The sequence below is a fragment of the Zonotrichia leucophrys genome, chromosome 2, assembly GCF_028769735.1.
Source record: "Zonotrichia leucophrys gambelii isolate GWCS_2022_RI chromosome 2, RI_Zleu_2.0, whole genome shotgun sequence".
Lineage (NCBI taxonomy): Eukaryota > Metazoa > Chordata > Aves > Passeriformes > Passerellidae > Zonotrichia > Zonotrichia leucophrys.
In genome coordinates this window covers 34202787-34217421 of record NC_088171.1, presented here as the reverse complement: position 1 = coordinate 34217421, position 14635 = coordinate 34202787, and positions in this window count along the sequence as shown.

Sequence of the window (14635 nt, the reverse complement as noted above, 5' to 3'; positions counted from 1 at the left end):
TTTAGCTTGTCCATTTAGGTGACCATGGCTAAGAGAGGACTTTTGGTTAGAAGAGGCAAGTTGCCAGGACCCTGGACATTTTCATGCAATGAGTGCTGTAGCTTTAGACTTGGTTTTGCAAATGCTGTACTCTCACATTCAGTAGTCTCTGCTAAATTGCTGTCTCAAAAGTGCCGAGCTTACAAGCACAAAGTCTGCCCAGGCAAAATTGGGTCAGACTGTGGGAGGGAGAGGATTATTTGGATTTGCATGTAATATGAAAAAGGACTATTTATTTTGTTTCTTTTTTGGTTGGTTTTTTTTTTCCGATAATTTCAGTTTTCCGTACTATATCTGATCTGCAGACAAGGTCAAATGGAAGGCCTTGATGGCTTTAGTGTGAAGAAGAAGAAAATTATCAACTGACAAGAAAAGGATTATTAATGAAATTCCTTTGCCATCTTTTCATCTTGAGCTGCAGCCAAGAGCCTTATTAAAAACTGAAAACCATCAGAAAGAGCCATGGTTCATTGCCACACACTTGTTTTTGCATAGCGTTGTCTAGTCTTCAATCTAGGCCTGCTGGACTTGCATGATACTCTGCAGGAAAAAAATAAACAAGGAAGAAAGAAACATGAATATTTTTAAAGAGACTCCTCCTTTATATGTTTGATAGAAGCAAAATAATACTTTTTTTCCTTTTCTCCCCTAAATTGTCTTCTTACAAGCTTGTTATTTTTTCCTCCCTTTCTTTCTAGGCAATTTTTATTCTGCTTGGTTTTGTTTCTCAAAGTCAGGTTAAATAAAATTGCATATAGAGACTGTTTATTTTTCATGAATACACCAGACTGACCAACTAAAATCAACATCCAGGGCAAATTCTAAAGTAACAAAAGATACAGCCCTAAAATTTGTCTTGATATTTATATCTATTTCAGAGATTATAATAATAGTGCAAAGCAGTGGTTGACTGGGAGAGCCTTATACATTGGCTTTCAATCTGCAGTTTCTTATTTATTGTGTGCTGGTTTCTTGCAGAACATGAAACCAGAACAATCTTGAAGGGGACTCCAGATAAGTGGGTTTTCCCCATCTTTTCCATCTTCCCTTTCTATTTGTATCTTTCTATGGGGATGCAAGGAACAAAAGCCAAGCAGCTGGCTGCCCTATTTTCCCTGCTTATACAGCATACTGAGATGTTTGTAGTCAAGGCAGATTCAAACATCTCCTTCAGACAGCTCAGATTGCCCAGGATTTAATTTGTCCTCTGAAAACACCTGTGCCCCCAGGGTCCAGAGCAGCAGCCAATGGCAATTCTGTACCTCCAGTGGGAGATGTCTGGGTCAGACTGGCTATAAAATGGTGGCTTTTTCTTTAAGTTTCCAGAGGCTTGGCCATGAGCTGCCATTTGGTTATCACAGAAAATGTGCATGTCATATGAAAGGCAGTGCCTGTGTGGATTACTGTGTACTGACCGCTGTTGTCCTGATACATTCATAAAAAGAATAAGGAGAGGCTTGTGATATTTTCAGTCCAAATACTCTCAGTTGGTAGAAACCCTTCTGGTTTTTCTTTTGACAAGAAGAAACCACTAATGAACTGTCATTTGCCATTTATTCCACATCTGGAAAACATAAAGTAAAATTTTAAAAATTAGCCATTCTTCATAAACTTTAGATGGAGCCCTGCTTTAAGCAGGTTGCAAACATATATTTCCAAATGAGCATATCTTTTCTTTGGTAAATTACCCCAGACTTCTCACCACACTCCTGAATGCTTGGATACTTGCTTCTTCTGCTGATGGGACCCCAAGCCTGAGGGGCAGGTGGGTCTCACCTGGTGAGGTGAGCGAGACTGCAGCAGTTGACTTCTAGACAGTGTCTATGCAATGGCTTGATAATGTAACTTTTTGTTCCCTTTAGGCAGAAGGAAGTTGGAGTACCAGCAATAGGAACCAGGTGTGACAATAAAGAGGCTGGGAGGAATTAGTAATTTTGAAAGGTATTTGGATTGATGTTTTGTGTCTGAGATGAGCATGGATGGGAGGGGTCAAGTTAGTTGTGAATGTTTTAAGACAAGCTGTAGCATGGCTACCAATGGAGTTAGAAGATCCAGAACAGCAGAGATGCAATTAGGAGAAGCAGGCTTGGGAGCAAGAAGGTTTAGAGGGTGTGGCATTACTGACAGTGGTGAGGGTACTGGGGAATGGACCCCTTTTCCTAACTTCCAAAGATATCCTAACATCCTGGTCACACCCAGAACCAGCCTCTCCCATTGGTACATTGACAGCAAAGTCTCAGGGCTCCACCTCTGCTGAAGATGTGGCAGCTGAACAATTTGCTGTGCACCTGCTGAGTTTCAATGACTCTGCTGTTGGTTCATGTAAATGCCACATCATACAATCTCATTTAGCAGGAAGCAAGAGAGGCTGAAGCTAAAGGCTGTCACCTTGCTTTCCCAGTGCTCTGAGGTGCTGCCTGTGGATGGATCTCACCAGGCTGAGGAGCAATGGGAGCTTGCTCCAGTGGTTGACTCCTCCTGCCATTGCCCCTGCCTTGCCAGCATAGCCTGGTTACATGCAGGATTTGTGCTGGTGTAGGAGCCATTTAGGGTGGAATTTGTTTTCCAGAACAAATATACTGGTACAATTCCTAGCATTAACATATTAAGTTGATTTAAAGCTACATTACCTCAGTGTAACTTAGTCTCGCCTCCAAATGCTAATTTAGTGAACTCTTCAACAAGACTTTATTATTTTAGGCAAACCTGCATAGTTAGACTGAGACTACTCTCATGTGGTGATAAGATTCCCATAGGCAACCTGTACCTCCAGCATTTAACATGTCAATGGCTGAGGCCATCACTTTCAGTTGTATCAAAACCTCATTGTTGCGAATAAATTTTAAAAGTACATGTGGTTGAAATCTACTGAACAAACTCTTTTGTTCAGTAAAGGAGATGGGCAAACAAAACTATCAGTTGTTCATAATCACCTCTTGTATTTTAGGATGTTTTGTTTAGTTCTTTTAATACGAAGTCAGATGTATCAGATGCCTCTTGCTGCCTGGCATGGCCACATCAGACTGGTTTTGCCCTCCCTGTTTCCCACATATTCTGTTCCTTTCAGAAGAGTGTATCCATTGTCTTAAAGTTATTACCGTGAAGAAAAACTACTACTTTTTTCAGACTCAGTCTAAAATGTACATGGAATAAGCAGTCACATCTGTGTAATATTTGATCTTACAGTATGAATTACACTGTATGCACTAGTGTATTTGAAACAGCTTCTTGTTTGTTTGAGAAACACTTGCAATGTCATTTACAGCCAAAGAAGCATGTTGAAGGGTGTGAGGAGTGGTGCTGTGGTTGCTTCTTTGAAGTTGGCAGCCTGGGCTTTGTGAGACTACATGTGTGAGTTGCAGCAGTAACTCAGCACCACAAGAAACCTCTGACCATTACCTCATCATGAATCCATGTGGTCTGTTGTTCCATTTCCTTCATTTTGTACATTTACAGTGAAGGAGTAGTGCACTTTGGCTTGATCTGTGTAAGGTGGTTACTGGGAAACAATCTGAAGTGCAGAACTGGGAGCCCAGCAGCTGTGGTGTACCAGTTCCTAAAGAAGATGCTCTTATTTTCCATGATGGATGCTTCTGTTTGCTTTTAACACAGCTCACTTCTCATGGTCAGCTAAATGCCTACTTAATGCAGAAAAAAAATAAATTGTCCCCATGGAAAGCTGTTGCAGAACAGATACTCTGCAGTGGTTATTCTTAGCTCTTTCCTGTGTAGACAAGTCCTGTGATGTAGGTCATTGCTTTGTCTGCCCTTAATGTCCTCGTGTGAGGTTTTTAAATTATATTATGTGGCCAAAAAGAGCTAATGCCAAGATCTGTCTGAAATGTGTTATTTAATTAGACATGGCTTTAGGAATTTGATTGTCTCTAGTTTCCACCTGTGTCTTGATTTCCTCTTTCTGACTCCAAATTTTAAAACGTTTGGGTTTGTTTTCTGATTACCTTGTAAATTACCAATGTTGGATAATAACAGTGTGGGAACAGTAGTAAGAATTCCTTATTTAAATTTTTACAAAACTGATTGGTCTGACCTTCAGATTTGTTGACATTGCAATACTCCTAGGGAGATTTATAATGCCTCCTCTCTCATCTCAGTTTGGGATGTGGGACTCTACTATGCACTTGCTGTGATTTCATGTAATTATTTCCATGCTCTACTGTGCTGTGTTCTCACTTCATTAGCACAGTTAAGCAAGAAACCAGAAGCACTTTTGCAATTATTTATTTCTTTTAAAAGAAAAAAAAAAAAACAAAGAAAACTTTTCAAAGTTTTTGTATTACTAAGCCAAACCAAAAGGAAATAATAAAGAAGCATTTTGCCTGTGTGAATGGAGAGCCTGGTAGCTGGGCTTGCTGTTGCTGTTACAGCCATTACATTCTTATTACAAAAGCATTGAGTAATATCTGGGGAACAGGGAGAACTGAGATTTGAAGGGGCTACATAATCAACTCTTCTTTACCTGTGCCTTTGTAGAGCATGTATTCATTCATATCTGCAATGTCCAGGCCTTGATATACTGACCTCCACTCAAACCAGCCTTGGCAACTACAGAATTAATTTCTCACTAAGTACAGGAAAGAGTTTTGCAAATTTCAAGTAAGACCCTGCCAATTCGTCTTAAAAATGACATGTGGCTGGGTCAGACACAAAAAGATGAAGTTGGATCTGGTTTTGTGCTTATTCAAAACAGACACAAGCAGTGGGCTGTCTGTAGCTGTTCTAAATGAGCAGCTTCAGGTGGCAAGGAATATGAAGGGTGATAAGCAAGAGAAGGAAGTTTGAACCTCAGTTTTGGTTCAAATGTTTTTGAACCTCGTCTCTTCACTTAGAGTATCTCTTAAGATTGTAACTGTCTTTGAAATACTACTACTTCAGTGCTCATATCTTTAGGTACATACATCATCCTCTGCTAATTCAAGCTTTAGTATTGCCTTAAACTGTAATTTTGCTTTCTCAAAGCACTGTCAAATAGATTTATGTCTTTTTAAAAAATACAGCATTGCTTATTTTGAGAGAAGTTTATATTCATCATGGGAAAGAGTGAAGGATTAGGAATCAGGCCTGTGATGGCATTGGTGTTATATGCAACTGTGGAAAAAAAAATGCTCTGTGTCTTTTGTTTTCACATAACACCCCCAGTGTATACTCAGTCATTCTATCTGTATGGGTAAAGGGCTCTCATTTATTTTCACTGTTCCTCTTCAGGTGCTTTGCTGCATCCTCTGCTTTGCATTGGCAGGTCAGCTCTGAGTCTAGTCCAGCGCTTACATGTTGTAGGTGTGAGTGGTGTTGCTGCAAAGAACAGGAATGTTTCTGTAGGCGCTGTGCTGCTTCAAGGTCTGCTTTAGTACTACAGCTTTCTTGGAAGTATAGTGATTTATCAATGCACAGTCTTTTTACCAATTTGAGATATTCACATTTTGCACTTCCGGCTGTTGAGATGTGTCCCAAATGTCTGTTTATCACCATTTGCTCTGATTCTTCTGTTGCTCTCGCACATATGCACAGCAGGCAAACTGCACATCACTGTGTACAGCTGGTCTGCATTCCTGCATATCTGACAGTCCACACCTGTCCTGCATGAAGTTAAACAACTCCTGCCTGCTGCCCAAATGTTCAATGAGGCCGTTTGTAAGCCAATGAAGCCAATAGTAAGTCATATATTTAGGACATCACACCACCACCATGGTGTGACACACAGCCATGAAATCACAAGGAAGGCCACCATGACTCCCCCAAAATCAGCTTGAGAAGCTGTTATTTTTCAGCAGAATTGTTGGTAGTTTAAAATAGTCCTTTACAATGTCTTTGATAAAGGGATTTAAAATTCTAATCCATGTCATTTTACATATCTATTGAATTCAAGTTTAAGATTTGTCATTCATCGTAAAAATGCATTTACAAACTTCAGCATGGGTCTTGCATATCTGCCATGAGATAAAGAAAACCAAAATCTCATTATTCAATCCTTAACCCATACTTAAGCAGTTAATATTGAAGACTTATGTTACTATCTTTATTCCCCTGGTTCACTTACTTCCCTCTAAATGATCACAACATCCTCTTAATGGAGGCACTAATCTTCATGACAGGAGCTCCGGTTGCTGATCTACTGGCAGCAAATAGATCAGTCACTGGAAAGCAATGGGCATAATTAGATTCCTGGACGAGTTGTCAATATATGGAACCATCTTGAGGGAAGTCACCATTCATCTCTGAAATTCTTTGGCCACTGCTTGCCGTTCCATTCTTGGGACTAGCACGTCCTAGTGGATCTTCACAAGGAGATGGCCATACAGAAACAGCTGCTTTCATGGTCCGCCTTCTCCATATGTCGTGTCACAGTGGCATATAATCACAGAATGGTTGGGCTGGGACCTTAAGGGACCTTAAGGAGCAGATAATTCAGCCCTCCTGCCATGGGCAGGGACACTTTCCATTAGACCACGTTGTTCAAAACCCCATCTTCCAGTTCTTTGAAGTAATGCACCAAGAAAAGGAGCAATATGGTGAAGAACAGTTCAGTATTAGTGTCTGTCAGAATGATGGTGCACGTATTTTGAATATAGCACCCAGAATGTCAGCAGCAAATTTAGTCTGGAGCACTGCACATGGAAAAAGGGGTACCTTGTCAGTTTGACCCCAATCCTTACTATTCTGAAAGGCTGTAAAACACATTGCATAGAGCAGACGAAAGGTATTTCACTGCAGAGTAGCACACAGCTATGAATTCTTTGCAGTAATGTGGGGAAACCCAAACATCACCCTCCAGCAGCACCTTTTTGAGAGGGGAGGAACAGACGGGAGCAATCTGCTGTTTGAACACAGCAGCTTAGGGTCCCTTTAGCCATGAAACTCGTGCAAGAGCCTCCAGCAGGGTGGCACAAGGATGACTGACTCCCTGGAACACCACATCGCCGTTCACACCGTGCCAGCCGGGTGTTCCCAGAGGTGCCCTGTGGCTCCCCATCATCTCCCCACGGCACGGCCGCTCCACCTGCTGGGCACCGACAGCGCTGGGTGCCGCCAGCAACGTGACTGCCAGCCTGGAGTGCCATCTACTGAGTCACCGCCACTGCCACCCTTGGCACTTCGGTGGTTCAGCCACGGGAGTCCAAATAAAAGCAGCAACACCTGAGATATTCAAATTATGTCTTATATATAACCACATGTTTAAATGAATTTGGTTATATAACCAAATGTTTAAACCTAAAAATTGTGTTCTCCATTGCCCCTGAGAGGGTAAAATCAGCTAGAGCATACATTTTCTAAGCAGCGACATGCAGAATTCTGAGACACGCCACCTGTACATCTGTGACAGTTTAGAGAAACAGCAGAATTTCAACGGGAAGCACATGTATTCTGCTATTTATCTAAGAACTGCCAGGTATTATTCCATAAAAGCAGAAGCTCTAAGCACCTCCACCTGGGTCATTAATGCAGTGGTTATTAACACTGTCAGGACACAGCATTTCCAGTGGCTGGAAGCGTGCTGCCTGCTCACTGCTTCACCTGGCTTTTGTTCAGCAGAAACGCTGTGTCCTGTCCAGGCTTCTGGTGGTGCTTGGTGACTGAAGGAGTACATAGGTTTTCAGTTCTTCACCTTCCCAATTCATTTAGTACAAAGAGCATTTGGTGGTTCTGGGAAAACCAAAGTCACAATTCATTGCCTGCCTTTCGATTGGTAATTTAAAAGGTGCGGTAAAGAAATTCAAGCAGCCTTTCAATTGCAGACAGTGGAAGAATAAAATGCATTTAGCAGCCTTCTGTTGTCCAACTTGTGGGAACATATTGGCTCCTGTACAGTAGCCTCCATAACTCTATTTGTCTTGATTGGTGATATTCTCTTGGCTTCTTTTGAAACAAATTGTCCACAAAAAGGAAAGATATTTTTAGCTTGCTGACCATAGCATGTGCACGCTGAAGAGAAATTGTTATTGCCTATGGGACAGCAGAAGACAATACCAATCAGTATTGTAGTAGTAAGTGTTACTGTTCTCTGTAGCTGAGAACTGCTTTTATGTATTTCTCAGTATTTTCCTGTTTCATTTGTGTTTAACTGTAGTTACCTTGTTTAAAATAGCTTTTTGTTGTCCTTAAAGGAAAAGAAGATCTGACTTTCTACCATCATTTATGGAATACTTGAAAATTTGCAACTTAGTCTATTAGGGCTGACATCACTGAGAATTATAGTGAATATCAAAATTTGTAATTCCTAATTTCTTAAGGAAGCAAGTACTGTTTGTCCACCTTTACATCCATCTCAGATGTATCTTTGTAGTATCTATTGCCTTAAATTTCCTCATCCAGAGAGTTGCACTGACCTATTTTTTGCTGGATTTTACACTGCAGTGAGAGAAATGGGGGAGTTGCCAAATATAAAATCCTGAATTCAGAGAAATGCGTTTACTAGAAAATCAACCGTGCTGTGACTTGTCAAAATCAAGAAATATTTAGCAACAACATCCAAAACTGCAGATTAATCAGCTGCAGTAGGTGGAATCATAGAGAATAATCAGAAATGCTGCTCAGTAACACAGTTATGTTCCTGCAACAACTGCAGAATGTCTGTGACAACCATGTGAGATGCTGTTTCTCCCTTGAATCTCTGATTTTACTACCTGCACAGGATATGTGGTTTAGTACAACTGTTGGAGTATCATTTTAAAGATCCAGCATATAGGGCGATTGCCTTCCTTGACCTGGTGAAAAATTTCTCCTTTCTAGTTTTACAGGTGTATGTCTGTGTCTGGTTTTCTTTTTTTTCAATTAATCAAATAAATGAAAATTAACTGAAAATTCAAACTGCCACTTTGTTCATATGACTAAAAATTAATTAATAAATCTATAATTTCTTTGTTACACAAAGAAGATTCCCTTATCTATCTATGATTTCAGCTTTTCTGAAACATTAAGACATGCTTTTTTGCAGGGTTTTTTGGTTTCAGGTCAATAATTTCAAATGATGGTAAACAATCCACTGAACACAAAGTCTTGCATTACAGTATGGTCTGGTAGAATCCTTAGACCCTACTCAGTTTTCTGTAACAGCCCTTTTCCTGTGGTGATGTAGAACAGGTGTGCAACTCTATGTGCAAAACTGATTCAGTACCTGCAAAAATGATGGAGAAGATCATGCCTTTTCCCTGAGAACCAATTCAGGATATAGCATGAATCAGCAAAGTGTCTTTTCATGGCTTCTCCTGTTTCCTGATTTTAATTTTGTCCCTCTCCTGCAATAACATTGCTGCTGCAGTTCCATCCAGCTTGTCTTCCTCTGCTTTGGCTGCAGCGCTGGTGTGTTGAACTGGTGTCCTCAGCACACACCTTCAACTGGACTGACCAGTACTGCTGTAATGTCAGGGCTTATTTGCAGACGGGTATATATATATATATATAGATAGATCTATATTTACATATATCTATACATACATATATCTATATATACAGATATAGACACGTAGGTAGATAGAGATATATAAATATAGATGCAGATATATAGATAGATATAGATGTGGGTAGTTGTGTGTAGGTACTTTTCTCCCAGTGATTTCTGAGAGGTGATTTTGCTCATTTTGTTCCAGGAGTGGGCAGAGACAGGAGCATTTTCTACTGTTGTTTTGAATGTGAATAACAGTGTTGTGCCTAAAAGAACAGTTTGTTCAAACAAGCACAAAAATTTTCTAATTTCAGATGGGAGCCCAGCTGGGGCTTCTGCAGCCTACAGCAACATCTCCAACAACAAACACAGTGGCTTTCCCTTTTTCTCTGAAGACCAATCAAGAAATAAGCCTTATTAGGGGAGAGACCAACAGTCATTCTGCATTTCAAGGATGTGAACAACATTGCCAGAGTGATTTTTTATCAGTCTCTCAATATCTGCCTTCTATACAGTACCCTTAAGTGATCCTTAGCTGAGCTTTTTTAAATGCTTGTTTTTCCTGAGTTTTGCAGGGAAAACCTGCTCAGTCCACAGAGCTGTAAGCCAAATTGGGATCAAAATTCTTTATTGATCTGTTAACAATATGGAATTAAGCAGCAATCAGTGAAGTGTTGCATTCAAGTAGTAATGCAACAAGTAAATTCAGACTAGACACATTAGTGTTAATTAACACCAGAAATATAAACACTCCCTGCAACAAATGCAAGAGGTTTCTGAAATGCTACAAGCATCAACTCTGAAACGGTTTCAGCAAAATCAAATTCTGCTTCCTCTTGCAACCTTTTGATTTGTCTTCTTGAAAGTGGTTTTTGTAGCTGATAAATCCCTGGCATGTCATGCAAATAAAGGTGTAATTTTTATTCAACTAATGGTGAGTTCAGGGAAGAGAATAGAACAGAAGAAAATCTTTACTGTGAGGATGTTGAGGCACTGGAATAGAACTCCAAAAAGTTGTGGATGCTCCAGCCCTGGAAGCATTTAAGGCCAGGTTGGATAGAGCTCTGAGCAACATGGTCTGGTGAAAGGAAGACAAATTCCCCTGTCTACAGTGGGAGAATTGAAAGTAGGTGATGTTTAAAGTTTCCAACCGAGGCCATTCTATGATTCTATTAATAAAATAGAATAATTATGCAGTGTTAAGACCAACATTATGCATGACAAACTCTGATATAGAAGTGAGAGGTCCATCCAGGACAGCATCTCTGCTTTGCACATCCCAGGCCCATCCAGCACACAGGGGCAGAGATGGACACAGAAAGGGAAAGGTGGGCTCTAGAAGAATATGGTCATAAATAATGACTTTCTTAAAAAAAGAGAGTACTCTTGATTGAATAATTTAATCTAGAAATTATTGAGAAGAAAAAAAAAACCAGCCACCATCTTCTTATCATTATGATTTCCCAGAGCAGATGTGTGCCTTTCAATGTGTGAAAAAATATTCTCAGTTCTAGAATTTAAAATACCTTCAAGCTGAGAATAAGGTAATTTACTCATCTTCCATCCGAAGAGACCTAATTCATCTTTGCTCTGGATGGGTGATGGTGCTTCACTTACAGTTGCGTGATATTACATTGCATTCAGTCTCCAAATCCTATCTTGTGATACAGTGATCACTGATAGAGTTTTTAATTCCCAGACAAGTAAGGAAGAGGGTCAGCAGAACTGCTCCTTGGACTTCTGGAGGGCAGGCTTTGGTCTGTTTAGGAGACTGATTAACATTGTCCCTTGGAAGGCAGTCCTGAGGGGCAAAGGGGTCCAGGAAGGCCAATCATTCTTCAACAGGGAAATGTTAAAGGCAGAGGAGCAGGCTGTCCCCACATGCAAAACGTGAACCAGTGGGGAAAACCTGATAGCTTTGGCTAGAACTCAGTCTGAGAGGCTTAATGTCTTCTTTGCTGAAGTCTGGTTTTCTTGGAGAATCTGGCCCCTTGAGCTGGAAGACAGGGACAGGTGGCAGAATGAAGCTCCCATAATCCAAGGGGAGATGGTCATCAACCTGCTACACCACTTAGACAAACACAAGTCTGCCGGGCCAGATGAGATCCATCCAAGGGTATAGAGGGAGCTGATGAAAATGCTCAGAAGCCACCAGCCCTCATTTAGCAGCAGCCCCTGCTAACCAGGGATGTTTGAGTTGACTGGAGTCAGCAAATGTGACATGCGTCTGTATGAGGGGCTGGAAGGATTTGGGGAACTACAGCATTGTCAGTGTAACCTTGATGCTGAGGAAGGTTAGTGAGCAGCTCATCTTGAGTGCCAGCAGGTGCAGGATAGCCAGGGGATTGGGCCCAGCCAGCATGGGTTGACCAACCTGATCTCCTGTAACCTTGTGACCCACTTAGTGAAGAAGGAAAGGCTTTGGTTTGTGTCATCTGCGCTTCAGAAAGTCTTTGACACTCTTCTCACAGCATTCTTCTGGAGAAACCAGCTGCTCTTGGCTTGAACAGGTGCACTGTTCACTGGGTAAAAAACTGGTTGGAGGGCTAATCCCAGAGAGTGGTGATGAATGGTGCTATGTCCAGTTGTTGGTAAGTCACAAGGGGTTCCAAAGGGCTCAACACTGGGACCAGCCCTGTTCTAGATCTTTATTGATGATGCAGATGGAGGGATTGAGCGCATCCTCAGTCAGTTCATGGACAACACTGAGGCGAGCAGGAGTGTTGAACTGCAGGAGGGTAGGAAAGCTCTGCAGGGGAATCTGGACAAGCTGGATTGATGGGCCAAGGCCCACAGTCTGAGGTTCAACAAGGCAAAATGTTGGGTCCTGCATTTGAGTTGCAACAATCCCATCCAGTGCTACAGGCTAGGGCAGAGTGGCTGAAAAGTGGCCCAGCAGAAAAGGACCAGGGGATAGCAGGTGAACGTGGGCCCAGCGTGTGCCCAGGTGGTCAAGAAGGCCAATGGCAGCTTGGCTTGAATCAAGGACAGTGTGGCCAGCAGGACCAGGGCAGTGATTTGTCACTCAGTACTGGGCACTGGCAAGGCAGCACCTCAAATCTTGTGTCCAGTTTTGGGCCCCTCATGACAAGAAAGATATCGAGGTACTGGAGTGAGTCCAGAGCAGGGCAACGGAGCTGGGGAAGGCTCTGGAGAGTGAGTCCTATGTGGAGTGTCTGAGGGAGCTGGGGTTGCTTAGCCTGGAGAAGAGGAGGTTCAGAGGGGTCTTGTCACTCTCTATAGCTGCTTGAAAGAAGGCTGTAGCTAGGTTGAGGTCAGTCTCTTCCCAAACAAGCTAAATGATGAGAGGAAATAGCCTCAAGTTGCACCAGAGGAGGTTTAGATTGAATATTAGGAAATTTTTTTTTGCTGAAAGGCTTGTCAGTCATTGGAACAGGCTGCCCATGGGAAGTAGTAGATTCACCATCCCTAGAGGTATTTAAAAGATGTGTATTTTTGACATTTAGGGACATAATTTAGCAATGGACTTGGCAGTGCTGGGTTAATGTTTGGACTCAATGACCTTAAAGGTCTTTTCCAACCTAAATGATTTTTTGATTCCAAGTTTCTTTAACATCCATTTTCTTTATAAAGACAGAACTTCCTGATTGTTGATCCTGCTTCTAGAAACTCAGGCAACAAGGCCCAGTGCTTTTCAACAAAGATTCTGGAGCAAAACTATGCACACATTTCAAACTGTAACTCTGTGCAGGACAATGCATCTGGATAACATTTCTGGGAAGGAGAAATTGTATATAGAAGCAAATGATGCCTCCTCTGGTCTAAGCAAATCTGAGGGATTTACACATTCAATCTAGGAAAAAAAAGAAACCAAACTCTGCCATCCCATCCCCTTATGGGTGACTTTTTCACCAGATCAAAATATTTTGGCAAACACTGCAATGCATGCAAGTACTTGACCACTTACTTTATCTAGTAAGAAAATCCATCACAAAATGTTATTGCATTCTCAAACACCATGCCATCAACGCCAGCACCTTAAGACAATATGAGCTTCCATCTGGCAGGTGCCATCTGGAGCCCTGGGAATCATGTCCAATTCTCTCACCAAGTTAAAAAGTGCTGCAGCACTCTACAAGGAAGAAGAGCACCATTTCTACTTGCATCAGACTGGAACAATTGCAGGACTTTTTTTTTGGGACAAGTGTTTTGATTTTGCTTGGCATAACTTATTAGTTTTTCTAACTTAAACCATCTATCATTTATTTGAAATCAGAATCCAGAATGTCAGGAGTTCCTGACAGGCATTTTGGGACATGGATGTTTTCTATTAAAACTTCAAAAGGATGTGGTATTACTCAAACTGGGATGGCTGGGATTGCACCAAAAAGAGGCAGTAGGAATGAAGTATAAAGCCTCTGCAACTCTTTCTTGGTCCTGCTGAGATGAAGGTACTACCAAACACTTTTGGCTCCACTGCTGCATGCCCTCAAGTGTTGTCACAATTAAAGGTTAGAATAGGAAAACACTGTCAGGTGGAAACTGCTTGTGAAAGTATACATCAGTCTGGTAAACCCTGCAAGAGCTAGTCTGGATATTCACTCTGCAAAACAAAAGCACAACTCCTTGAGCTGGTAGAGTCACAGCATCATAAACCTAGAGGGAAAAACATGGTTCTGTTTGATACGGTGACATTTTATTCCAGGAACCTCACGGCCCTACTTCCATGATAGCACTTCAGCTTCTAAGGTGCAGCAGGTCTGTGCAGCAACTTTTCACTTCAGAAACAAATCTGGGGGCATCTGGCTTGGCTACTAGCCCAGGTTTAGAAACCTCTGTCAGCAGAGTAGACATGTCTTAACATAAGCAGCTAAATTCAGGAGTTGAATACAAGGTGGCATTTTGAGAAGACATATTAAACTGAGAGGGACCCCAATGGCAAGAAGAATACTGAGAATATTGGAGATAGGTCTTAGAATAGGAAAAGAGTACAATCTTTTATGCTGCAAGAGCCCAATTCAGGTAAGCACGTAAGATAATTTGCAGTTAAAGAAAAAATGTAGTTATAGTTACATTTCATTACGACAACATATTTTGAGTCCTAAATGTACTATAATCTATTGCTAAGAAACTGTCACACAGTTTTACGGAGAACTACACCATAAATCTAGAAGAATTACCACAAATGCAGAATCCATTTGTGCTGAACGGATAAAAATCACTTGCAACGCTAATAGA